Source organism: Dendrobates tinctorius, unplaced genomic scaffold (genome assembly GCF_039654945.1).
Source record: "Dendrobates tinctorius isolate UK_male_01 unplaced genomic scaffold, ASM3965494v1 ptg000205l, whole genome shotgun sequence".
In the NCBI taxonomy this organism is placed as follows: Eukaryota; Metazoa; Chordata; class Amphibia; order Anura; family Dendrobatidae; genus Dendrobates; species Dendrobates tinctorius.
Genome location: NW_027361872.1, coordinates 1,388,697 through 1,416,058, shown reverse-complemented (window position 1 = coordinate 1,416,058; position 27,362 = coordinate 1,388,697). Strand labels below are relative to the sequence as shown.

General features: G+C 43.0%; 1 long non-coding RNA gene across 1 annotated transcript; it reads right to left on the bottom strand.

Moving 5' to 3' along the window:
* Positions 1 to 40: 40 nt before the first annotated feature.
* Positions 41 to 27,338, bottom strand: LOC141057902 (uncharacterized). Its single transcript, XR_012222043.1, has 3 exons — positions 27,157 to 27,338; positions 21,481 to 21,677; positions 41 to 501 (listed from the first exon to the last, which is right to left on the bottom strand). It is a non-coding gene; the product is annotated as an uncharacterized lncRNA (long non-coding RNA).
* Between the last annotated feature and the right edge of the window lie 24 nt (positions 27,339 to 27,362).

Here is a 27,362-nt window from a genome sequence, read left to right as displayed (position 1 = left end):
AGACATTAAAATGATTCGAATTTCATGGTTATGAGAAAATTTTAATTTAAAAAAATGGAACAAAAAAGACATACATGCAATACCAACAGATTCCACCTGATGGTGGTAAATAGCAAGTTGAAAATCCACTTTGTCTTGCAATTAAACATATTAACCATGTAAGGGTTGAATAAAAAGGCAATTGGGTAAATGGAACGATAGGATGGTACAATAGTGATCTTGTGCAAGACAAAATTATCTGTGCCATATAAACATTTCCTAGTTGTATGTACCAGCAATAATACTTTATCTCGTTTGTTACGTTTGAAAACATTGTGTGATTGTAATGACAAATTAGTTGCAAACTTTAGTTTGGACTATCACACATTTTACATTTTTGATGGAAGCTCTCTTAATATAATCCAAAGATACGCAAATATATCCAAATGTTTTTTTTGGCATTTTTTTTATTGTACAGTTATGGTGCCAGTAGAGCTTTGGGTTTCCAATCCATCCTCTGGTCTAAAAAAAAAAAAAAAGAAAAACAGTGAAAGACCTATTTAAATACAAGAGGTTAATTATTTGCAGAGATTTACAGGAAACATCAATTAATATTCTTGCTATTCTTCTTAGTATTGGCAATTATGCCTGTAGTTAAAGAGTTAACCCACTTTCCGTGCCCTGGGGCGCCCATACTTCTGAGCACATTCTGTTCGGTCAGTCATTTCATTCAGCCGGTGAATGAAGTGTATGGAGATGTAAAAAGCAATTAAACTTGTTAATTGGCTGAGTAATCAGCTTAGCAGAAAATCAAACTTCACTCTGAGGTTTATATTGATCTCTGCTTTCTCCAGGTATCAATTATGATTGTTACTGCTGGGTATGTAGGAAGCTACAAGTGGCTGTTTTAGTTTTTGTAGCTCAGGAGTATTGCAAAAAATGTGATTTTCAACCCTTGGTTTACATTTATAATGCAGGATTCTTACCGCCGTGGTTCGGGCAGTGTGCAGTCTTCATTCATTTTCAGACACCTTGAAAACAATTTAGAAAGTTGCATGCCTTTGGTTTTAGGAAACAAATTAACAATGACGTAAAATCTCTACAATGGTGTTCCTAGCTTTTTTGAGGCTCAGTACACAGATCAAAAGAAGCCAACTTTAGGACATGGATAGTTGTGGTGTCGCATCAGTCCATTCACCCCAAAGAAACAGCTACAGATAAACAGTATGGATCAAAAGGCCTTAAATCCCAAGAAAATCTAACTAAAGCTACGTAGTGCTTCAACACTGCCCCTCTCCTTAATATATCCCCTCACAGCCCCTCTCCATAATATACCCCCACACAGCCCCTCTCCATAATATACCCCCACACAGCCCCTCTCCATAATATACCCCCACACTGCCCCTCTCCATAATATACCCCCACACAGCCCATCTCCATAATATACCCCCACATAGCCCCTCTCCATAATATACCCCCACACAGACCCTCTCCATAATATACCCCCACACAGTCCCTCTCCATAATAAACCCCAACACAGCCCCTCTCCATAATATACCCCCACACTGCCCCTCTCCATAATATACCCCCACACTGCCCCTCTCCATAATATACCCCCACACAGCCCCTCTCCATAATATACCCCCACACAGCCCCTCTCCATAATATACCCCCACACAGCCCCTCTCCATAATATACCCCCACACAGCCCCTCTCCATAATATACCCCCACACTGCCCCTCTCCATAATATACCCCCACACAGCCCCTCTCCATAATATACCCCCACACAGCCCCTATCCATAATATACCCCCACACAGCCCCTCTCCATAATATACCCCCACATTGCCCCTCTCCATAATATACCCCCACACTGCCCCTCTCCATAATATACCCCCACACAGCCCCTCTCCATAATATACCCCCACACAGCCCCTCTCCATAATATACCCCCACACTGCCCCTCTCCATAATATACCCCCACACAGCCCCTCTCCATAATATACCCCCACACAGCCCCTCTCCATAATATACCCCCACACAGCCCCTCTCCATAATATGCCCCCACACAGCCCCTCTCCATAATATTCCCACACATTGCCCCTTTCCATAAAATACCCCTTCACGGCCCATCTCCACAATATACCCCCACACTGCCGCTCTCCAGAATATACCCCCTCATACCTCCTCTCCATAATAAACCCCCCATACTGCCACTCTCCATAATATACCTGTAATGACACCGATGTTGTCACTGGGGCAGCCTAGGGGGCGCTATCAGGGGGGCATGTGAACGAGCGCAAAGACCTGAGACTAAGCAGTGAGCACAGGACCTGGAACTAAGCAGTCACGTGACCAGAGGGGTGGAGTCACCGCGCGTGAGGACAGGGAAGGCAGCTGAGCGCGCAGAGTACAGGGCATAGAAAGAAAATATAGTCAAAGGAGAGCCAAGGGTCAAAAGCCAGATGAGAGCGTGGTACCTTGGGATAAGATGGAGCGTAAACAGAGACGAGCCAAGGGGTCAGATAACCAGGAGGGACAGGGCAGTACAACACAAAATACAGAGGCAAAAGTCAGGGGACAAACCGGGTCATACACAGCAAGCACACACACACACAGAGGCATGACATAAACGGACGAGTAACCTGGGTCAGCAACCACAAACCGAGTACACGGAAGTATCACCGACACCACATCCAGGTACTGCCAACATTAAATAGCCGCCCCAGAACCAAAGAGAGGCGAACTAAAATTAACCCTGACCTGACCAGGATGGAGGCAGAACCATCCTGTCCAGAGTCATGACAATACCCACTCATAGCTCCTCTCCATAATATACCTCCACACTGCCCCTCTCTATAATATACCCCCACATTGCACCGCTCCAGAATCTACCCCCCACACTGCCTTTCTTCATAATATACCCCCTCTCCATATTACCCTAAACTACACCTTTCCCTGTCTCCCCCACAATGCCTTTCTGCATAGTGTCCCCACCGCCCCACGCTATGCTATGCCCCTTTTCACAATCTGCCAAGATCCCCATAATGTCCTCCATTGCCCCGCTATGTGCCCTCTGCCTGACCCCCTCATCTAAAATAAAGTCACATTTCTTCAGCTCCTCCATGCAGCGCTTACCAGCTTGACGTCTCCTCAACCTATGCAGCCCCGGTGCCGACAGCAGTGTGGTGACGTCACCAGAGTGTTGATCTCATCACATTGCTGCACATCGGCGACGGGTCTGACCCAGTACCGGCGCCACAGTGTTCATAAGTATTTGTGTCTGAAAGACGTGAATACTTTTGAATATAGGGAGCAGCGTCTCCCGAAAAGCGGCGCGGGCCGCACAACATGGCTTAGCGGAACACATGCGGCCCACGAGCTCTATGTTGTTCAGGCCTGCATTAGTACATGGATATGGTCCTTCCATTCAAAGACTCCGGCAACCTGCAGCTTAGTGCAGTGTATGACTTAGAGATTAACCACCAGATAATATGCAACAAAGCAGTGTTTTATTAGCTATATACAGAAAATTATGTAAGAAAGCATCACCAATAAAAACAATGGAGAACACATCCATAGATGATCCCCTTATGGTAACACTGATCACTTAGCTTGACCCCGGGTTTCGCTCACAATACTAGCTTATTCAGGGGTATAAAAAAAGTCCTGGAAGAAGGCAGAGTGATGGGCGAAACCCTGGGCTGGGCCACTCTGTCTTATTATAGGAGACAACTGCCTCAGTGTACCTAATGATAGGCAGACCATTTACATCATTTCTGTTCACACAACCCACAATATTGTTATTACACCCATTAATTACACATGTCTATATTCTGTGGAGTCATTAATAATAAATATTCCATACAAAGCCATTATACAAAGATAATGGGAGTCAAGTAGTTCCATGTGCTACGCCAAGACTTTAAAGGTATGTGCACACGCTGCAGATTCTGCTGCGGATCCACTGCGGATTTGGCCTCTGCGGATCTGCAGCAGTTCTGCAGACAGTGTACAGTACCATGTAAGTCTATGGGATTTACAATCCGCAGTGCACATGCTGCGGTTTTATCACCGCGGAAAAGCTGCAGTTTGAAATCCGCAGAAAGAAATGACATGTAAATTCTTTCTGTGGATTCCGCTGCGGTTCGATACCTATTCCATTGTCCAGGTGTCAAACCGCAGGGGAAAACCGCTGGCCAATCCGCAGAAAAACCGCAGGTCACTTTACCTGCTGTTTTACCTGCGGATCCGCACGGAACAATCCGCTGGTGAATCCGCAGCGTGTGCACATAGCCTAACTCCCTTTCTTACAAGAGTCATAACTTTTTAATTTTTTCATCCTCACAGCCATATGCGGATTTTTTTGTGGGACAAGTTGTATTTTTGAATTCCATCATTCAGTTTATCATACGAGTCACTGGTAAGTGGGAAAAAAGTCCAAGTGTGTTCAAACTGCCAAAAAAAAATGCAATTTCACAATTTTCACAAAAAAACACCTCTGCCTTTGCTTGTGTTGCCATTTTCTATCACCCGTAACACTTTCATTTTTTGGGATAAATTATGGCTTATTTTTAGCGGCCTGAGCTGACATTTTTGATGATACCATTTGGGGTACATTCGATGTTTTGATCGCCTCTTATTGGAGTGGTGTTACTAATCTTACTTACCTGCCCCTAGTTTAATACTTACCAGCCGACATCTATGGGCAGAGTCACACTGGCGAATTTTTCGTCCGAGAATCGGATCGTAAAACTCGCACTGGCTGTCGGCTCTCTTGACCTGAGCTTGACAGCTGCATAGTAATCCATCATGCTGTCATGCTCGGGTCAGGAGAGGTGCCGGCCAGTCCGTGCAGTGCGATGCGATTATCGCAGGAGAAATTCGGCAGTGTGACTCCAGCCCACAGCTCTAACTGGCACTGCTCCAGTGCTTCTTGTGACTGCAACTTTTGACTGACTCAAAGTCAGAGAGTAGAGTCACAAAAACTCAATGTAAGTCTATGGAAGACTGGTTCTGGCTCTTATAGACTTACATTGAGAAGTGATCTTCTGCTTAACCCAGCAAACACTGGAGCAATGTGGCAGGTCACGAACTGCTGGAGACCGATCGGAGCTGCATCGGGAAGAGCGGCTGGTAAGAATAAAACTAGGGGCTGGTAACTTAGATTAGTAGCACCACTCCGAAAAAAATGGTGCCGGAGTGGTGCTAAGTGACAGAAGTCAGTGTCTAACACACTCCTCCAGTGTGTGTTCAGTATGCTAGTCCTGTGTGCATTCGGGATATCTGGCTACAGAGGACACCTCCCCATAGGGATTAACCAGTTTGTTTTTTTTTGGAGCAGCTGAGATCTACAACAGTACTATAGAAAAATCCCAAAAAAAAGGCTAAATAAGCGATAGCTCATCCATAATAATACAACAAAAACCCCAAAAAATTGGACCAAGGAGCAATACAAAAAATGTATAAATTTTATTATATCAATTGAAGAATAAAATTAGTATATAATACAGCAGTTATGAATAAGGGAATCAGTGACACCTGAATGCCACACTGAAACCAGGTCAGTATAAATTAATGAAATCTGTATGTATCACATATGACCATAGCAATAATACACAAATTAATAAATCATATATGAAACACCAATGTAAAAGTAAAAATAGCAGCCAGATATAAAGTGCAAAAAAAGTATATATCTACATATATGTATATGAATAGTAGATGTGGTCAAAAAGACGTCCGTAAAATGTATATATATACATATGAGCAAACAAATATCTCTCAGAAAGATGAATAATGACAAGTATAAAGTGCAGTAGTGCAATACAAGAGGACCAAATAAACGGACCTACCAAGAAGTATACAGAGAGAAATGCAAACTGGCAGCAAAGTTTACAGATAAAATTCAGTGATTCAGTAGTTCAACAAATACTGGCCATAATAATAAATATATCAAACATTGCATATATATCAAAAACCAACCTGGCTGAAGTGTGGGCGTTTCGCTTAGATGCTTCCTCGGGGTTGGTTTTTGATTTTGCGATTTTAAACGCGCAATTTTGCCGCGAAAACGCAAAAAACAGCATCCCATGCAAACCTATGGGATTCCGCAATGCTGTGCTAATGCTGTGGATTTTCCCGCGGCAGTATCGCATCGCGGTAAAATCCACAGCATGCTCATTAAGTTTGCGGAATTGCAGCGATTCCGCCCACATAGGAATGCATTGTTCTGCTTACTTTCCGCATGTGGCTGTGCCCACCATGCGAAAAGTAAGCAGAACATTTGCGGATGGTACCCACGGTCCGGAGGAGAGGAGATTCTCCTCCAGGCTCTGTGCACCATATCCCTGTAAAAAATAGAATTAAAATAAAAAATATTGTTATTCTCACCTTCCGACGGCCGGCGATCTTCTTCCCGCCTGTAATATCCACACGTTATGAAAAATTCAAGGTATTAAACTTTAGATATGTTTTATTCTTCGTCCTCCAGCACACAGCATAACAGTTGCATTCCCATGCTACACAGAAGTGAAACTGAAACTTCCCTTCTCATCCCTCTTGTCTCCACCCCCCAAGTCCCATAAGTCTGGCTTGCTTAAAGAGACAGATCTAATTATTATACAGTACATCATCCCCCTTTTTTCTTTTTTTTTTTTTCTATAAATAACCCATATTACTGATAAATGCAACAACATGAAAACGTCCAAAGAAATCATATGTCCGTTTTGTCTTATTTGTTCAATTCCAAAACCAGAGAAACAAACAAAAAAACAAAACAAAACTGTAATTACACTTCTTCAATAAGCCTCGATGGAGCTCTTCTCTCTCGTGTAGGATAACGTCTGGGCTCATTGAGAGGGTTCATTATTGATGGACCAGCTACCTCTTGTTGGTCCTCTCCACCATCGGATACCAAATCTTCCACCAAAGAGAGTTCATTGTCATCATTCTGCGGTATGACTTTAAAATATGAAGAATTTCGCGTTATGGAGTGTCCATCTCGTTCAGCTGTGATCATGCTGCCTTTCCTTTTAGTAACATAATATTTTGCAGGACCATATACAGGTGAGGTCTTGTTGGTTGGTCTTTGACGTACCACCACGACATCCCCTCTTTCGATGGCACTTGACTGTGTCCTTCGCCTTCTGTCTGCATAACGTTTCATGGCTTGTTTGTTGGAGAAATCTGTGGATCTCACTGATGAGCCACTCGGTCGGGGATGGCTGGTCACATCAGGGAGACGTATACGCAGGGTTCTGCTGAACATTAAATGAGCTGGAGCAGCATTAGTAGTGGAATGTGGCGTATTGCGGTAATTACGCATGAATTTGTATAATGACTGTTTCAGTGGGATGTGCTCCAGACTCGCTGCCTTGATACGTTTCCCCAGAGTGCGCATAAAACGTTCCACAATTCCATTGGCTTGCGGCCAGCAAGGTGTGATTTTCCTGTGATTGAATCCCAAGTATTCAGAAAATTGTTAAACACATGTCCATTGAATGGAGGTCCATTGTCTGTTTTGACCACTCTTGGAATACCATATGCCGAGAAAATGTCGTCCAGCTCTGGTATAACATTATTAGCAGATGTTGAAGAGATAAATGAAATGACAGGGTATCGAGAATATTCATCAATTGTTACGAGAATGTATTGGCCATTTGGCAATGGTCCATATATATCGACTGCCACTTCCTCCCAGACAGCAGTGGGTAACGGAGACATTTGTAATGGCTCTAAGGTTGATGATGGAGTGATTAATTGACAAGTAGAACAGCGTCTAATCTTTTCTTCCACCAAGTGATCCATATTTGGGAACCACACTTTTTCTCTGAGTAACTTCTTTGTGCCAACAATTCCTAAATGACCTTCATGTGCTATCTGTATGACTAAGTTACGCAAAGTCTTAGGTACAACTAGTTTGGTACCTCGAAGAATGAGGTGTTCTTCAGTGACTGATAATTCCTCACGTACGTTTGAGAATAGTTTTAACTCTTTCAGATCAATCTCAGAATCAGGAAATTTTTCCTTTTGAATTTCATGCCACCTTCGATTTTGGATGATTTGTATTAGGGCACAGAGTGTCTTGTCTTTTGTTGTTTCATTTATAAATTGATCAAGAGAAAGTGCTTTTGGCACGGCATGATCTGTAACAAAACGTAGGTATTCTTCAATGGAGGAATGCACAGGTATATCATCATTAGTAGGATGTCTTGAAAGATAATCAGCCGGATTGCTGTATTTTCCAGGTTTGTGAACAATGTTATAGTTGTAGTCCTGTAGACGTAGGCCCCATCGTTCAATTCGTGCAGGCATTTTAGCAGGGCTGTGGAGTCGGTAAGCCAAACCTGCGACTCCGACTCCTCAATTTCCCTTACACCGACTCCAACTCCGACTCCGACTCCACGACTCCGACTCCCACACATATTGCTTATATTTAAGTGAAAAATTTATTGTAGTACAATGTGAACCTCAGACATTTAATCATTTTTATGATCCAATAATCAAGATATTTAGATAGAACAGAATATATATTGGTGTACTACCCGGTTTTCATTCTTTTTGGTACAGATACGATATGGATAGACAGATATGGATAAATGGATATATAGATAGAGCAGATTTCTAATCTGCTTTCGCTATTGAAAACATTATCTATGAGCTCAAAAACCTTTCAGGTGATGCAGTTTTTTTAAAAAGATGATCAGCTTTTGCAGCTGAAAAACGTATCCTCAAAAAACACAGGAAAAATGCTGTGTGTGAATGTAGCCTTAGATCAGGAATATAACAGCCATTTATAGGACATTTCATAACTTTCCCAAACTCCTATGAAAAAATATTCAGCACATCCTGCATTGAACTACTGTACCCAATTTATTATATATTTTAGGAGTCGGAGTCGGTCCATTTTATACCGACTCCAACTCCGACTCCGACTCCACCAAAATGAGCACCGACTCCAACTCCGACTCCACGACTCCGACTCCACAGCCCTGCATTTTAGCTCTGGGATTTCCAAAAATTGTAAGAAGTGCTTGATGATCTGTGACAATGGTGAAGGGAGCTCCATAGAGAAATAAGTGAAAGTGTTCACATCCCCAGACAAATGCCAAGCTTTCTTTTTCAGGTTGAGAATATTTTCTTTCAGTGTTTGTTAAGCTCTTACTTGCATAAGAAATGATGTGAGGATTTTGATTGTTATCCTTGTACTGCGCTAGAATAGCACCCAGTCCCACGGGACTGGCGTCCACAATCAGTTCAGTTCGAAAAGCTGGATCAAAATAAGCCATAGTGGTTGTCGAGCAGAGTTCATTTTTAATTGTTTCAAAAGAGGCCTGACAGTCTTGAGACCATTGAAAAATACAACTTTGTTTTGTAAGTTCCCGTAGTGGATTGCTGATTGTTGAAAAATTCGGAATATATCTAGCACAGTAACTTGCCATTCCAAGGAAAGAACGCACTTTACTGGCATCCTGTGGAATTGAGGCTGTTCTGATAGCTTCCACTTTCTTGGGGTCTGGTTGTACTCCTTTTGCCGAGAAGATGTGACCATAGAATTCTAATGAACCCTTGTCAAACTCCCACTTCTCTTTGTTTAAAGTGAGTCCAGCAGAAAGCAGACATTCGAAGATAGCATATAGAGCACGATTATGCTCAGCTTGAGTTTTACCAAAAACCAATATGTCATCACTGTAATTAAAGGCATTTGGGTTGTGTTGAATGACACTCCTTATTGCATCCTGAAAAATTTCTGCTGCTGAGCAGACTCCAAAAGTCAATCTTTTGTATCTTCTGAGGCCCACATGGGTGGAAAATGTGGTCAAGTATCGGGACTCTGGACTCAGTTCTAATTGATGATATCCCTTATTGAGGTCGAGCTTTGAGAAGACGGTGGCTCCATTTAATAAATGAATGATGTCATCAATCGTAGGTGAGATATGTCTTTCCCTCTGGATAGCGGTGTTGGGCAGGCGCATGTCAACACACAGTCTCACTTGATCAGGAGTCTTTGGTTTTGGAACTACCACAAGTGGAGAAACCCACGGAGTGGGACCAGTAACAGTTTCAATAACGTCCTCATCCATGAGCAATTGGAGTTCCTTTTCTACCTTCTGTCTCAGGTGAAATGGAATACGCCTGTGAGGCTGGGCTACTGGACGAACATTGTCATCCACATGAAGGTGTACTTGAGAGTCCTTTAGTTTTCCCAAACCACTAAATAGGGAGGGAAAGCTGTTCACCATAGTTTGTACATCCATATCCGCAGGGTCAGTTATGGTATGAATAATCTGGATGAGCCCTAGCTCCAAGGCAGTGTGATAGCTGAGAAGACAGCCTCCCGATCCTTGTAATGTGTGGAAAGTGGTTTTCTGCCTGTTTTCTTTATATCTAATTTCAGCATCAAATTGTCCCATTATAGCTAGAGGTGTTTTAGATCCATAAGGAAAGATTTTAGTCTGCACTTGTTGTAAGACTGGCCTTGTTTTCAATTGTTCATATGTAGTGCCATCTATGATATCCACTGAAGCTCCTGTATCTATTGTAAAGGTAATGTCAGTGTTGCAGATTGAGAGTGTAACACAGGGAGACTGTACTGAACCAGTGACAGAGGTAGTGAACACATAGTTCTCAGTCGCAGACATTTCTTCTGTGTCCTGATTTATCACTTTTACATCTGCAGATTTTGTCATAGGCAGCGGAGGCTTGTAGTGCGCTGATTTGCAAACAGCTGCAAAATGATTCCCTTTTCCACATTTACTGCAGGTTTGTCCCATAGCTGGACATTTGTTCTGGTGGTGAGGGAAATCCTGTCCACATCTATAACATTTCTTCTGTTTCTGGGCTTGTTTGTCTGGTAAATTTTTCTGTTTGAGATTATGCACATGTAATTTATCCCCATTCTCCATTACGGTAGCCTGATGATCTGCTATTTCTATAGCACGGGCCATTTTGAGCAAATCATGTAGAGAGATATCCTGCTGCAGAGCCTTACGCCTTAGGTTATTAGACGAGCAGGTGACAATTATTTGAGTTAGGATTTCATCATCTACATCTGTAAAGGCACATCCATGTGCTAACTCTTTCAGCCGTGTGACATAAGTGTCTATGGACTCTTCTGGAAGCTGCTTGGCAATCCTGAATTTATATCTTTCATATCTGATGTTCTGTTTGGGGTTGAAGTAGCCAGTGAGAGCTTTAGTGCAGTTGTTGTATGTGTCTGTTTCTGCTGCAGGTAACGTACTGTATATGTCATAGACTCCTGTGCCTGCACAATGCAGGAGCAAAGCTCTCTTTCTTTTCTCCTCCTTTATGTCCATGGCTTCTAGGAAATTCTCAAATCTGTTTAGCCATTTTCTCCAGTTATGGGAGAGATTAATGACATCCGTCATATCAAATTGTGGGAATGTGTGTAAGTAGTCAGCCATGATAGAGTCTCTCAGTGGTGCTGGCGTGTGAAGCGGTAAAATATATTCCGTACTCACAGCAGTAGGTGATTATATCCCATCCTCGTCGCCAGTTGTAATATCCACACGTTATGAAGAATTCAAGGTATTAAACTTTAGATATGTTTTATTCTTCGTCCTCCAGCACACAGCATAACAGTTGCATTCCCATGCTACACAGAAGTGAAACTGAAACTTCCCTTCTCATCCCTCTTGTCTCCACCCCCCAAGTCCCATAAGTCTGGCATGCTTAAAGAGACAGATCTAATTATTATACATTACACCGCCTCTCTCCACGCTCCCGGCATCTTCTGGTCCCAGTAATCCTTTGCGCGAATGACCGCAATGACGTCGCGGTCTCGCAGTCATTCGCGATGATGTCGTGGGAGCGCGACGTCTCGCGGTCATTCGCGCAAAGGATTACTGGGACCGGAAGATGCCGGGAGTGTGGAGAGAGGCGGGAAGAAGATCGCCAGCCGTCGGAAGGTGAGAATAACAATATTTTTTATTATTTTTTATATCCTATCTTTTACTACTGATGCTGCATAGGCAGCCTGAATAGTAAAAAGTTGGTCACACTCGTCAAACATTATGTTTAACGAGTGTGACCAACCTGTCAATCAGTTCTCCAAGCAATGCTACAGATCGCTTGGAAAACGCTAGCATTCTGCAAGCTAATTACGCTTGCAAATCGCTAGTTTTTCGCGGGAATTTAAAATGCGATTTTCCCGCAGAATGGAATTCCGGAATTCTCGCGGTAACTTCCGCGAGAGTTCCGCTATGTGTGCGCATAGCCTAAGTATTCTGTTTTTTCTCTTTTGGATTTTTTTGTTAAATCCACCATATGGCTCCAGAGAAATGGGTATTTTTGTTTAGTGCTAATTTTTACGGTCTTTAATAAGAGGGCATGGTTCGCTGGGTAATTATACAAAGCATCTTAAAGCCATGCCCCAAGACATTCCTGTAAGCAACGCCCCCTTAGAAACACAGAAATTATTTTTATCAGAGGTTCACACAGAATAAGTTAGTAAAATAATTATGCCATGTTCTATCAGATGAGCCATTTCCCACTAGAAATAATACGTAATACAGTGCTGTATGAAATAGGAGCAGACAAACTGTATGTGCAACTTTTGCAAGTTTTGGGAGAGCCCCACCCCTCTCTTGTGAGCCATGCACATAAAAAACCATCTTGCACAGCGTATCCACATCAGGCATTACCTTTCTGAATCCTGCTCATATAGTTACTGCTCACATGATCAGATTTTAAATGCATTGGTTAAGACTGCTCTAAAGGTACTGTCACACTTAGCGATGTACCAGCGATCCCGACCAGCGATATGACGTGGTCAGGATCGCTGGTACATCGCTAAGTGGTCGCCAGTGAGCTGCCACACAGGCAGATCTCACCAGCGACATCGCTGGGGACGGGGGTCGCTACTTACCTGTCACACCAGGCGATCCTGCGTCCTCCCGCCCGGCTCCACGCGTCGCTCGTCCTCACAGCAGGAAGTGCCGCAGGAAGCTGACGACGAGAAACAGTCCAGGACGTTCTCGCGCGATCAGCGATAACCAGCGGGGGAGCCGGTCGTAGGTAAGTATCAGACACAGAGATATCGCTAGCAATATCGCTATAACGTCACTAGTTATAGTGATATTGCTAGCGATATCTCTTAGTGTGACATGCCCTTAAGATGGGTATAGCTTGACATTTGGTGGAGCGGGTTAGTATACATTTTTTTGCAAAAAATGTATCAACTAAATACCCTGTTTTTGTTATCATCTTTTTACTAGCACTTGCTGTTTACTGTTATATATATATTTTACAACAGAGTATTTTTACACGTTTCTTATACTGTGTTTTTTCTGTGGTTTAATTCCAGGTCTTTGTGTAGCTCTCCACACCTCTGTCTGAAAATAATGCGGGGAACACCTGGTAATGGCCGGTTTATGGTGAAATTATGATCTTTCCACTTACGGATTATGGCCCCAACAGCGAACCTTCAGTAGTTTAGAATTTCTTCTGTAACCAATGTCATCAGTATGTTTTCCAACAATAAGGTTGTGAAGGTCTTGAGACAAGCTCACTGTTTTTTCCCATCATGAGATGTTTCTTGTGTGGCACCTTGGTAATGAAACACCTTTTTATAGGCCATCAGTTGAACAAGCTGATTTTTTTTCTAGGATTACTTTGTAATTCCTGACAGATTTCAGCTAGTATCATGACTTTAAATGGCTTTTTGCACCTCTCTTTCTTCATGTGCTCAATACTTTTTCACTTTGTCATTTCCCATTATTACACATAATTTATGGACATCTATGGTTTGATTTCTTTGCCTGTGTGGATTGGATGGGTTGTTACCAACATCAGGTGAGAATTCAATACCACCTTTAGAAATATACTTAGAAAATTGGTGACGGGTTCAATACTTATTTTACTTGTGGTATGAGAGTGTTGAGTTCAAGTCATAAGATCATTGACCGGTCTGGACATTGCAGCACGTCCGTACACAAACCATAAATGTTGGCTGTATAAATCCAACCTACGCCTTCTTTATGGGAAGTCTCAGATAGCTGGCTCCCCTCTCCTGCAGCGCCAAGTTTTCGGTGTATCCACAGAATCTGCCGATAAAGGTACATTATAAATTATGACTAATATCCCAGGAGTCTAGTTTTGAAACATGTAACAATCTCCTGGTATGGTTTTACTCACAGTGCCAGCATAATGTTCGAACCATGAATGCATGGTAATCAACTGCGCTTCAGAATGCCATATGTGTGACATCTGGAATACTGTGTCCAGTTCTGAGCTCCGCATTTTAAAAAATACATTGAAAAACGAGTAAGTTCAGAGAAGAGCTACCCGAATGGTGAGCGGACTGCAAAGTATGTCCTACGAGGAACGCTAGACTTTAAAGCTGTCTACCAATATCTGAAGGGATATCACAGTGTAGAGGGAGCATCCTTATTCTCATTTGTACATGGAAACACCATAAACAATGGAATGAAAGTGAAAGGGAGAAGATACAGATTAGATGTTAGAAGAAAACTTTTTGACAGTGAGGGTGATTGAGTGGAGCAGGCTTCCACTAGAGGTGGTGAGTTCTCCTTCAATGGAAGTCTTCAAACAGAGGCTGGATAGACATCTGTCTGAGATGGGTTAGTGAATCCTGCATTGAGCAGGGGTTTGGACATGATGACCCTGGAGGTCCCTTCCAACTCTACCATTCTATATGACTCTCCTTGTATTAAATAATAAAAAAGAAAAAATTCAAAATATCATCTTTGGATGTGAGTTCTGGGAAGCGCTGCCATTCATGGGCTGGATGTGTTCATTTTGATTTACTTGTCCTGTGTGAGCCTGTGTCTGGCTCTTCCACTTGGATCCACCCGATGCAAGCTCTGTCCATTGAAAAGTATCACAGGAAACATTTTTGAGGATACACGTTTTAAAGCCATATTAGTCCTCCATCAGGTGAGTGCATGAACTTGTGCACCCATCAAAGACTTTTTCATATTGTGTTTACGCATTTAGGGCACAGCGTTTTGTTTGTTCTTCTCTCCCAACAGGATTTTTTTTGCTTTTTGTATTCTATGACTCTATATAAGGCCTTATCAGGCCCTGTTTGATAGGGTGTAATATGTGTATATAGGTGGCAGATCTGAGGTCTCTAGCTTCCAGCTTGTGATTAGGAAGTGTCAGTATCAAGTGGCAGAAGGATCCTCACTTCCACAGACTAACCGCTTAGATGCTGCGGTCACTATTGACTGTCAGATCTGAGGGACTAAACATCCAGAATTAGTATCATCTCTGATCACCCCTGATCCCTGCTATTGCAGAAGAGAGTCAGCAGTTAATATCAACTCCAACTGCACAAATGTACATCTGGATTTAGCAAGTACTTCCAGACAGTGCCGTAAAGATGGTGAGAACGGATTAATATTATATTTAATTTGTTTTTAATCTAGTAAATATGAGCAATAATGCCAAGAAAAATAATGTAAAAAGGGGAAGAAAAACATTTAAATTCCATAGCCGGATTAGTAAAAGTTTTACTGATTTACTAGGGTGAAGAAAGGAACTTACCATCTTGGCATAACATTTGCACTAAGTAAGCTGTAAACTTTGCAGGGTGTCACACGGTGACTATGGCCTAGACTCGGGACACATAATACACAGTATTGTTTGATAGACAAACAGTGCAGCTCACTTCAGGATTGCACTCATGATGTCATGTCACCAATACCGGCATTAAAGCCTTACGATCACGGGCAAGAGATAGCTGAAACCCGAGGACACTGCTTAGATTGCTGAGCTTTGGCTTCTTTGTCTCTGGTCTCACACACACATAGCTTTGCTGATCTGTGCAGATCAGGTCGATGTAAAAGAGTTAGAGAAAATTACTTATTTCTAATTTGTCATTTAAACTCCAAGCCTTGAGCAAAATGCCAGCGCTTCTCCTCCGTCTGTGGATTAGAAGGACTTTCACAAAGTTCTGCTAAATGGTAAATTGATCGCTCGCTGGTTTCACTTCCAATAATTTAATATCGTGAGAAAGGACAAGCAGCGCATAGCGGTGGCTGCTGACAATGGGACTAATTTATCTAGAAGGCAGTCCGGATTTACAAGGGTTTTGATTAGGAATAAGTTTAGAAGGGAGTGACCTGAGAAGAAAATTCTACTGATGGCAAAGCTGAGCCAAAGAAAACAGACTCGCAATACAAAAGGCTTCTTGTGAAGCAACTGTACAAGTCAAGAAGATTAGAATTTTAGCTTTCCTCCTCCTTAACCAGAAGCTTCCCCATAACCTCTTATTTTTTCGCTTTGCAGTCCCTGCCTCAAGCCTTGGTTCCCTTCCACATGCAGGGGTATCCTAATCTTGTACAGTGATAGCATTTCACTAGGATTATAATCCGGGGTATTTCCATTGAATGGGACATGCAACCATTCCCTGTACATTTTGGTGGCCTGGAGAGCCACTGTGCAGTGTAAAGCTCCCCATACACATTAGATGGCCGTTGGCCGATCTATGCTTTGGTTGATTGTTCCGCTGACAGCCGTCTCAGTTGATGCTGCCATACACAGGAGCGCTTGTTCGGCCGAGTGATCCTGTATTTTTTATGAGAAAGCCTTTCGTCTCATGGCTTATCTATGGGGGAGCAATACGATCGGCAGTTAAATTAGACATGCTGAATCGACATCTCCCCTGACTATAAGATGGCCGGTCTAGTGTGTATGGGGGACTTTAATTTTTGAGGCGGATGCAATAATATGCCAGTGCTGAAGCCCTTTTATTCTCAGAATGTGAACTCTAAAGATGTCCCATTCAAGAAGCAAGGTGAATACTTCATATACGGTTTCATTTTTGTAGATATAAAGTCCTTCTTTGCACTTTTGATCATGCAAGCGTTACAAGCAGGTGCTTGGATGCAGTAACACAAATGCTACAAAGCAGGGGTTTACTATCATTTATTTGTTCAACAGCAATGAACTGCTCGCAGGGTGATAACAAGGGAAAGGGATGCTAAACTGAACTATACAACGGTTGTTTAACTAGACAGTCTTTTGTTAACAGATTCACTTATCGTGGCTCCGCAGTCCGTCACTCTCTGAAGGTCCAGTGGGTAATAGAATGCCGGCGAAGGTCGATGTAGCATCTTCAGGCGTCCAACACACGGTCCTGCTTCTGGCGGCAGCGGGCGGTCTCCGGTTCTGCCCGCTGAGCCCCTAATCCATTTAAGGGTAGAGCTCTCCCTAAGGTTCCGCGTGCCCATGTCTCTCTTTGCAGCCGACGTCACTTTAACCCCTTCACCCCCAAGGGTGGTTTGCCAATTTTTACAATTCTGACCACTGTACCTTTATGAGGTCATAACTCTGGAACGCTTCCATGGATCCTGGTGATTATGACATTGTTTTCTCGTGACATATTGTACTTCATGTTAGTGGTAAAATTTCATTCAAATAACTTGCGTTTATTTGTGAGAAAAACGGAAATTTGGCGAAAATTTTGAAAATTTCGCGATTTTCCAACTTTGAATTTTTATGCCCTTAAATCACAGAGATACGGCACACAAAAAACTTGATAACTAACATTTCCCACATGTTTACTTTACATCAGCACAATTTTGGAACCCAAATTTTTTTTTGTTAGGAAGTTATAAGGGTTAAAAGTTGACCAGGGATTTCTCATTTTTACAACACCATTTTATTTTTAGGACCACATCACATTTGAAGCCACTTTGAGGGGTCTATATGATAGAAAATACCCAAAAGTGACACCATTCTAAAAACTGCACCCCTTAAGGTGCTCAAAACCACATTCAAGAAGTTTATTAACCCTTTAGGTGCATCACAGGAATTTTTTTGAATATTTAAAAAAAAAATGAACATCTAACTTTTTTTCATAAAAAAAATACTTCAGGTTCAATTTTTTTTATTTTACCAAGGGTAACAGGAGAAATTGAACTGCAAAAGTTATTGTGCAATTTGTCCTGAGTACGCAGATACCTGATATGTGGGGGGGAACGACTGTTTCGGCGCATGGCAGAGCTCAGAATGGAAGGAGCGCCGTTTGACTTTTTCAATGCAAAATTGGCTGGAATTCAGATTGGACGCCATGTCACGTTTGGAGAGTCCCTGATGTACCTAAACAGTGGAAACACCCTACAAGTGACCCCATTTTGGAAACTAGACCCCCCAAGGAACTTATCTAGATATGTGGTGAGAACTTTGAACCCACAAGGGCTTTACAGAAGTTTATAACGTACAGCGGTACAATTAAAAAATCATATTTTTTCCACAAAAATGATCTTTTCACCCTCAATTCTTATTTTTCCAAGGGTAACAGGACCCTAAAAGTTATTGTGCAATTTGTCCTGAGTACGCTGATACCCCACATGTGGGGGTAAACCACTATTTGGGCGCATGGCAGAGCTCGGAAGGGAAGCAGCGCCATTTGACGTTTTGGGCTGGAATTGAGATCGGACACCATGTCGCGTTTGGAAAACTCCTGATGTACCAAAACAGTGGAAACCCCCCACAAATGACACCATTTTGGAAACTAGACCCCCTAAGGAACTTATCTAGATGTGTGGTGAGAACTTTGAACCCCCATGGGCTTCACAGAAGTTTATAACATAAAGCCATACAATTAAAAAATCATATTTTTTCCACAAAAATGATCTTTTCACCCTCAATTCTTATTTTTCCAAGGGTAACAGGACACTAAAAGTTATTGTGCAATTTGTCCTGAGTACGCTGATACCCCACATGTGGGGGTAAACCACTATTTGGGCGCATGGCAGAGCTCGGAAGGGAAGCAGCGCCATTTGACGTTTTGGGCTGGAATTGAGATCGGACACCATGTCGCGTTTGGAAAACTCCTGATGTACCAAAACAGTGGAACCCCCCCACAAATGACACCATTTTGGAAACTAGACCCCCTAAGGAACTTATCTAGATGTGTGGTGAGCACTTTGACCCCCCCAGTGCTTCACAGAAGTTTATAACACCCGGGCGTGAAAATAAAAAAATCGTATTTTCGTTTTCCACAAACATGATCAATTAGTCCCCAATTTTTTCATTTTCCCAAGGGTAACAGGAGAAATTGGACCTCAAAAGTTGTTGTCCAATTTGTCCTGAGTACGCTGACACCCCATATGTGGGAGAAAACTACTGTATGGACACACGTCGGGGCTCGGAAGGGAAGCAGTGACGTTTTGGAATGCAGACTTTGATGGAATGGTCTGCGGGTGTCATGTGCGTTTGTAGAGCCCCTGATGTACCTAAACTATTGAAACTCCCCACAAGTGACCCCATTTTGGACACTAGACCCCCCACGGAACTTATCTAGATGTGTGGTGAGCACTTTGAACCCCCAAGTGCTTCACAGAAGTTTATAACACTCGGACGTGAAAATAAAAAAATCATTTTTTTCCACAAAAATGATATTTTTGCCCCCAATTTTTTATTTTCCTAAGGGTAACAGGAGAAATTGGACCCAAAAAAATTGTTTTGCAATTTGTCCTGAGTAGGCTGATACCCTACATGTGGGGGTAAAACACTGTTTGGGCGCATAGCAGAGCTTGGAAGGGAAGGAGCACCATTTGACTTTTTCAACTCAGAATTGGCTGGAATTGAGATCAGACGCCATGTTGCATTTGGAGAGCCCCTGATGTGCCCAAACAGTGGAAACCCCCAATTCTAACTCCAACCCGAACCCCAACACGCCCCTAACCCTAACCCTAGCCCTAGCCCTAACCCTACCCTAACCCTAACCCTACCCCAACACACCCCTAGCCCTAACCCTAGCCCTAACCCTAATGGAAAAATGGAAATAAATACATTTTTTTTTATTTTATTATTTTTCCCTAACTAAGGGGGTGATAACGGGGGGTTTGATTTACTATTTATGGCGGTTTTTATGTTTGGCGGCTGTCGCACGCTAAAAGACGCTTTTTATTGTAAAAATAGTTTTTGCATCACCACATATTGAGAGCTATAATTTTTCCGTATTTTGACCCACCGAGTCATGTGAGGTCTTATTTTTTGCGGGACAAGTTGACGTTTTTATTGGTACCATTTTCGGGCACGTGAAATTTTTTGATCGCTTTTTATTCTGATTTTTGGGACGCAGAATGAACAAAAACCAGCGTTTCATGAATTTCTTTTGGGGGGGGTGCGTTTACACCGTTTCGCGTGCGGTAAAATTGATAAAGCGGTTTTATTCTTCGGGTCAGTACGGTTACAGCGATGCCTCATTTAGGTCGTTTTTTATGTTTTTGTCGGTTTTATGCAATGAAAACTATTTTATATAAAAAATAATTATTTTTGCATCGCTTTATTCAGCGAGCTATAACTTTTTTATTTTTTCGCTGATGATGCTGTGTGGCGGCTCGTTTTTTGCGGGACAAGATGACGTTTTCAGCGGTACCATGGCTATTTATATGCGTCTTTTTGATCGCGCGTTATTACACTTTTTGTTTGGCGGCATGATAATAAATCATTATTTTTTGCTTCGTTTTTTATTTTTATTTTTTAAGGGGTTCGCTAAAGGGGTTAACTAATGGGACAGTTTTATAGGGCGGGTCGTTACGGACGCGGTGATACCTAATATGTGTACTTTTATTGTTTGTTTTTTTATTATTTCCAAAAAATGGATTTATTGGGGGAATATTTTTTTTTTTTTTTCTAATTTATTTGGCGATTTTCTTTTAATTATTTTTACACTTTTTTTTATTTTTTTTTACTTTATTAAATAGTCCCAGGTGGGACATCACTGTCCTGTGACAGATCGCTGATCTGTCACATCACAGATCACTGTGACAGATCAGCGATCTGACACAGGCACTGCAGAAGGCTTCCTCATGCCTGCGCTTTGCAGGCACTGAGGAAGCCAGCTTCCGCAGGCCCCCGAAGGCCCCCGTCGCCATCTTGGATTCGGGGGCCTGGAGGAAGGGAGTCCCCCGCAGCAGTGCTGCACATTGCGCTGCCGTGGGGGGCTCAGGGAAGCACGGAGGGAGCCCCCTCCCTGCCGATGCTTCCCTTTAACCCCCGGTACACCGCGATCGTGTTTGATCGCGGTGTGCAAGGGGTTAACGTGTCGGGGGCGGTCCGTGACCGCCCCTGACACATTGTGCCGGGTGTCAGCTGTGATAATCAGCTGACACCCGGCCGCGATCAGCGGCGCTCACCACGTGGGCGCCGCTGATCGCGCCGACGTACTATCCCGTCCCCGGTCATACGGGCCCGGGTACCGTGGACGGGATAGTACGTCGGATGGCAGGAAGGGGTTAATGGCTTCCCTGCAAAGCTCTGCTCGGCGTGCGCTTCTCTATGTGCCAGCCGACACCTGGACGTCCATTACCCTGCGCGCCCGCCGATATGCGTGAGTCTCTCACGCAGCCGCCCTGTCTCTTCATGCTGCAGCCTATCGCTCTCCTCACTGCTGCCGCGATCCGCACCTGCTCAGCATTCTGGTGGGAAGCACCTCCTGCGTTCCCACACAACCCCTTTTAACTTACTTCCCCTGGCAATGCCCCCTTCACCCAGGTTACCGGCTCGCTCCGTCTGCAATTTCATTCTCTCCAGCAACAGGAGGTTTGGCCCCAGCAGTTCCAGACCAGGCACTTCAGCGGCCCTTGCAGCACGGTCCTCTCTTCTACACAAGAAGCACCCGTGTCTCGACAGTATGCACTTTCAGCATCTGCAGTCAATTCAGGTGGTTTGCAGATCTGGATGTCACGCTTTTTCCCTAGAAATCATAGAGGTGCATAGTGATACAAGTATCCCGCATTACCAGTCCATAAGATAGTAGACAAACATGCAGGGCTGTGGAGTCGGAGTCGTGGAGTCGGAGTCGGTGCTCATTTTGGTGGAGTCGGAGTTGGAGTCGGTATAAAATGGACCGACTCCGACTCCTAAAATATATAATAAATTGGGTACAGTAATTCAATGCAGGATGTGCTGAATATTTTTTCATAGGAGTTTGGGAAAGTTATGAAATGTCCTATAAATGGCTGTTATATTCCTGATCTAAGGCTACATTCACACACAGCGTTTTTCCTGCGTTTTTTGAGGATACGTTTTTCAGCTGCAAAAGCAGATCATCTTTTTAAAAAACTGCATCACCTGAAAGGTTTTTGAGCTCATACATAATGTTTTCAATAGCAAAAGCAGATTAGAAATCTGCTCTATCTATATATCCATTTATCCATATCTGTCTATCCATATCGTATCTGTACCAAAAAGAATGAAAACCGGGTAGTACACCAATATATATTCTGTTCTATCTAAATATCTTGATAATTGGATCATAAAAATGATTAAATGTCTGAGGTTCACATTGTACTACAATACATTTTTCACTTAAATATAAGCAATATGTGTGGGAGTCGGAGTTGGAGTCGTGGAGTCGGAGTTGGAGTCGGTGTAAGGGAAATTGAGGAGTCGGAGTCGCAGGTTTGGCTCACCGACTCCACAGCCCTGCAAACAAGTCAGACTGGACTTTCTGTCTGGCTCACCAGTGGGCCAAGAACTCAAACTCCATCCATACATTACATGGAGAGAACCACCTTATTTCATCAATAAGACTGAGCTTAGGTTATTAGCTATCATCCCTAGGGAAATGGCTCCAAGTGCCAAGTGGTTGGCTCAAAAGTCAGTTCCAAATAGATTTGCATATGGCAGGACTTTTGAGGCCTATTGTTGTGTAAGATTCTGGGCCCAAATGCCCTAGGCCAGTCCAATAGTGAAAGGAATAATGACAGTAAGTTGTGACATGTTCTCACAATATATCTCATCTTGTGCTTGTTTAATGTAAGGGAAAAGTACTGGCTTATTCAAATTAATTGCTGTAACATATTGATCTGCCAGGTCAACCAGAATGGGAGCTTCTCTTCCAAATGCAAATTTACAAAGATCATCTCTATGAGATAACAGCATTCAATATAATAAGGGGGTACAAAGATGCAGTCATTCCAAAAGAGCTGCCTCACCAAAGGATCTCAGAGATATTGTCTTCAATAGCACCTCACCGGGGGTCAGATTATTTGCAAACTTCGGTGAATCTCTGTATGCCAAAGACATCAGCTGTGCACAGAGTCACATACCCGGGGATCAGACACCTATTCTTTCTAGGCTGCAGAGGTTGCTGATTATTTTAATGAAATGGTACCCCTACGTTCAGTCAACTTGATCTCATTTGGTAAATGTGATAAATAGACAGTCTGCAAATCGCTTCAAAAATATGTTGCTTTACCCCCCCAAAAAATCATTTCAAAGTGCCAGCCACCATCTGTCTTAGGCTAATTTCAGACTAGCATTTCCGGGCGCAGCGCAGGGCCGCCTCTAAGCCCCGCCCGCACCCCCCTCCTGTCATCTCCTCCTCCGATCGCATGACAGTGCATGCGATCAGCGTACCCTATACTTAGCGTTGGGTGCGCTGATCGTCCGCTGGTCTGATTTTGCTGGCGCTGCGCACAGCGCACAAAAATGCGCTGTGTTGCATTTTTGTGCGCTAGGCGCAGCGTCAGCAAAATCAGACCAGCGCACCCAACGCTAAGTATAGGGTACGCTGATCACATGCACAGTCATGCGATCGGAAGAGATGACAGAAGGGGGCGCGGCCGGGGGCGGGGCTTAGCGGCGGCCCTGCGCTGCGCCCGGAAACGCTAGTCTGAAACTAGCCTAACTTGCTTTCCACCCTGTTGTCAAGTGTGAACCATTTCTTGCAGTTACGGAGATGGATTACGGGAAGTTGGGACTGATCTTTACTGGTCTGCTGTCTGTAGAATTACATACAGGCAAGAGAGAGCAGGATGTTAGTTAAAGGCAAGCGAGCCACTGGAACATGGTAAAAGTCATTCTGGGATGTAAGGAAAAAGATGCTTCAGCTCTTATAGTGCTGGCAGAATGCTGAAGAAGAGGAAACACCCATTAGAAAAGAGAGAGTGGATTAGAGTTACAAAACATAAGAACAGGGAGAGTATCTGTTACTATTAGATTGATTTATATGATAAAATAAGTTTGAACTTGTATGAAGGCAGCAAGAAAATGCTTTTCTCTTGTTTTTGTGTGGAAGTAGCGGTACGTTTTGGAGAGAATCATTACACTTGTGATCATCTTTGTCTCTATCGCAGTCACCATGTTATTTGTTCAGCGGTTGGATGTGCTGCTACTAAATCACAAAGGTTGTGTTGATTTTAGATTTCTTATCTGAAAGTTACTTAATAATTAGCCCCATGCACGCTTACTGCGCAACTTCAAGCTATGGCAGTGATTGTCATCAAGGTTTACAAGTCTCGGGAATGGCATATTCCACCTAGTAATATAATGTTAAAATATCCCTTACATTTTTTTGTAAGTGCATAACTAGACAAATTTGATAATCAGGTGGCTAAGAAATTTGAGGGACAGTTTACAAAAATGGTGGAAACATTGTCATTAGATGCCTCAAAATGATCATCTCGATAAAGCTTCCTCAGAGACAGTGGTGTATCACCAATGGGGGCAGGTCACACCGCCGATATGGGGCCCGATGCCAGTGCCTCCCCCCATCATTGTTCCTCAGCATCTGACATCTCAGCGCAGCTGGCGCAATGACGTCACTACGTGGCACCTGCTGAGGTGAGATGTTCGGAAATTTTTGAACACTCGCTACAGAGACCAGAGCGGCGGGGAAACATAAAGGAGAGGTGAGTATTGTATTTTTTTTCTTTAAAATCAGTAAGAACATTTTGGTGGCCAGAACACTGTATAGAGGACTATGGGGTGCATTATACTGTATGGGGGACTATAGGGAGTGTATTATACTATATGGAGGACTATGGGGTGTGTGTTATACTATATGGAGGACTATAGGGTATTTATTATACTATATCTAGGACTATGAGGAGTGCATTATACTATATGGAGGACTATGGGGACTGCATTATACTTGGAAGCATTTAAAGAGAACAGGAAGGATGAACACAGAACTTAAACATTTATTCAAAAGTAAAAAAGAAATGTATATTAAAAGGAAAGAGGGGGAATATCTAAAGAAGAATATAATGGCTGTCTACAAATATTGGAAGGGATGTCACAGTGTAGAGGGATCATCCTTATTCTCATTTGAACATAGAAACATGAGAAGCAATGGGATGAAACTGAAAGGAGGAAGATACAGATTAGATATTAGAAAAAACTTTTTGACTGTGAGGGTGATCAATGAGTGGAACAGGCTGCCACGAGTTCTCCTTCAATGGAAGACTTCTGTTTGGAAAGACATCTGTCTGAGATGGTTTAGTGAATCCTGCATTGAGTAGGGGGTAGGACATGATGACTCCGGAGGTCTCTTCCAACTCTAACATTCTATGATTCTATAAGAGCATTATACTATATAGAGGACTATGGAGTGCATTATACTATATGGAGGACTATGGGGTGTATTATACTATATGAAGGACTATGGGGGGTGCATTATACTGTATGGAGGACTGTGGGAATTGCACTATACTAAAGTATATGTTGGACTATGGGGCATGCATTATGCTATATAGAGGACTAAGGGGAGTGCATTATACTATATGGAGGAATATGAGGAGTACATTATACTACAGATATGGAGGACTTTGGGGAGTGCAATATACTATATGGACTACAGGTAGTGCATAATACTATATAGAGGACTATGGGGTGCATTATACTATATGCAGGACTATGGGCTGTATTACACTATATGGAGGACTATGGGGTGTATTATACTATTTGGGGGATTATGGGGTGCATTATACTATATGGAGGATTATGGGGTGCATTATACTATATGGAGGATTATGGGGTGCATTATACTATATGGAGGACTATGGGGTGCATTATACTATATGGAGGATTATGGGGTGCATTATACTTTATGGAGGACTATGGGGTGCATTATACCATATGGAGGACTATGAGGTGCATTATACCATATGGAGGACTGTGAGGTGCATTAAACTATATGGAGGATTATGGAGTGCATTATACTATATGGAGGATTATGGGTGAGTTATACTATATGGATTACGGAGTGCATTATACTATATGGAGGACTATGGGGTGCATTATACTATATGGAGGACTATGGGGTGCATTATACTATATGGAGGATTATGGGGTGCATTATACTTTATGGAGGACTATGGGGTGCATTATACCATATGGAGGACTATGAGGTGCATTATACCATATGGAAGATTATGGGGTGCATTATAGTATATGGAGGACTATGAGGTGCATTATACTATATGGAGGACTATGGGGTGCATTATACTATATGGAGGACTATGGGGTGAATTATACCATATGAGGAGTGCATTATACTATATACTATCCCTACACTAATCAGAGAATGGCAATGACACTCGTGAACCATCATTTATACGGAAGTCATGTGGTGCGCCAGCTAATCACAGCCATACCAATACTTGACATGAATGTGATGGCTCCGAAAGTGCCCACAGCCTAAAAACTTGTTAATTGGCCGCGCTACAGCCTTTCAGCAAACTTTATTTGGCACCAAACTCAAACAGTAAGCTGGACTTCCAGTAAAAAGTCTGTGTTCGGCGTTCAATACCAGACATTAGTTGTCTGCTTTACAGATTGGGTCACTCATCCCTACTCCTCCTATGTCATAGTGGAGCTCTAACCGTAACCACCTATAGTCCTACATCTTAGACCTGTTTCACACTTCAGTTTTTTGTGTCAGTTAAAATCCGCCAAAATGGCGGAAAGCGGATCCGTTGCTAACTGATGTGAACGGATGCCACCGGATCTGCTTTCTGACGGATCCGATGAATGAAGAATTTTAAAGGAGCCGCTGCCCGGGGGGGGAGGGGGGGAGAGGGAGAATGAATTTTTCTGTCCGCCAGAAATGATTTCAGGGTTAAATGTCTGGCTGACTTCATTCCTCCGGGCATGCGCTCTATAAAAATGCGGATCCTGCAGCAAAAAAACGTTGCATTGTCCGTCCAGGCATCTCGGCGGACGCAAAAAAATTGACGGATCGGCAAAAAAACGGATCCAACGGATGGCCATCCGTCAAGATCCGCCGGTAATGCAAATCAATGGGGGGAAAAACGGATCCGCCAAAAAAAAAATGGCGGATCCGTTTTTTTGCAAAACCGGCGGATTTTGACTGATGGACAAAAACGGAAGTGTGAAAGAGGCCTTAGTGAACCTACGTCTGCATTAATTTACCAGCCACTTCTCACCATTAGGGAAGAGGTGTCCAAATTCGACTTCCCCTTTAATCGCCATATTTTGCTACTTTTTTGGATGCTAGGGGCAACAAGTTTACTTCCCACACGAGGCCATGATGATTACCCTCGCCGCCCCTCTCCCCGCAGCTTTTCATTATCGCGATATCTGGCTCCGCCCTCCGCTCAGGTGTCATCCTCTCCCTGCATAGATAGTAACA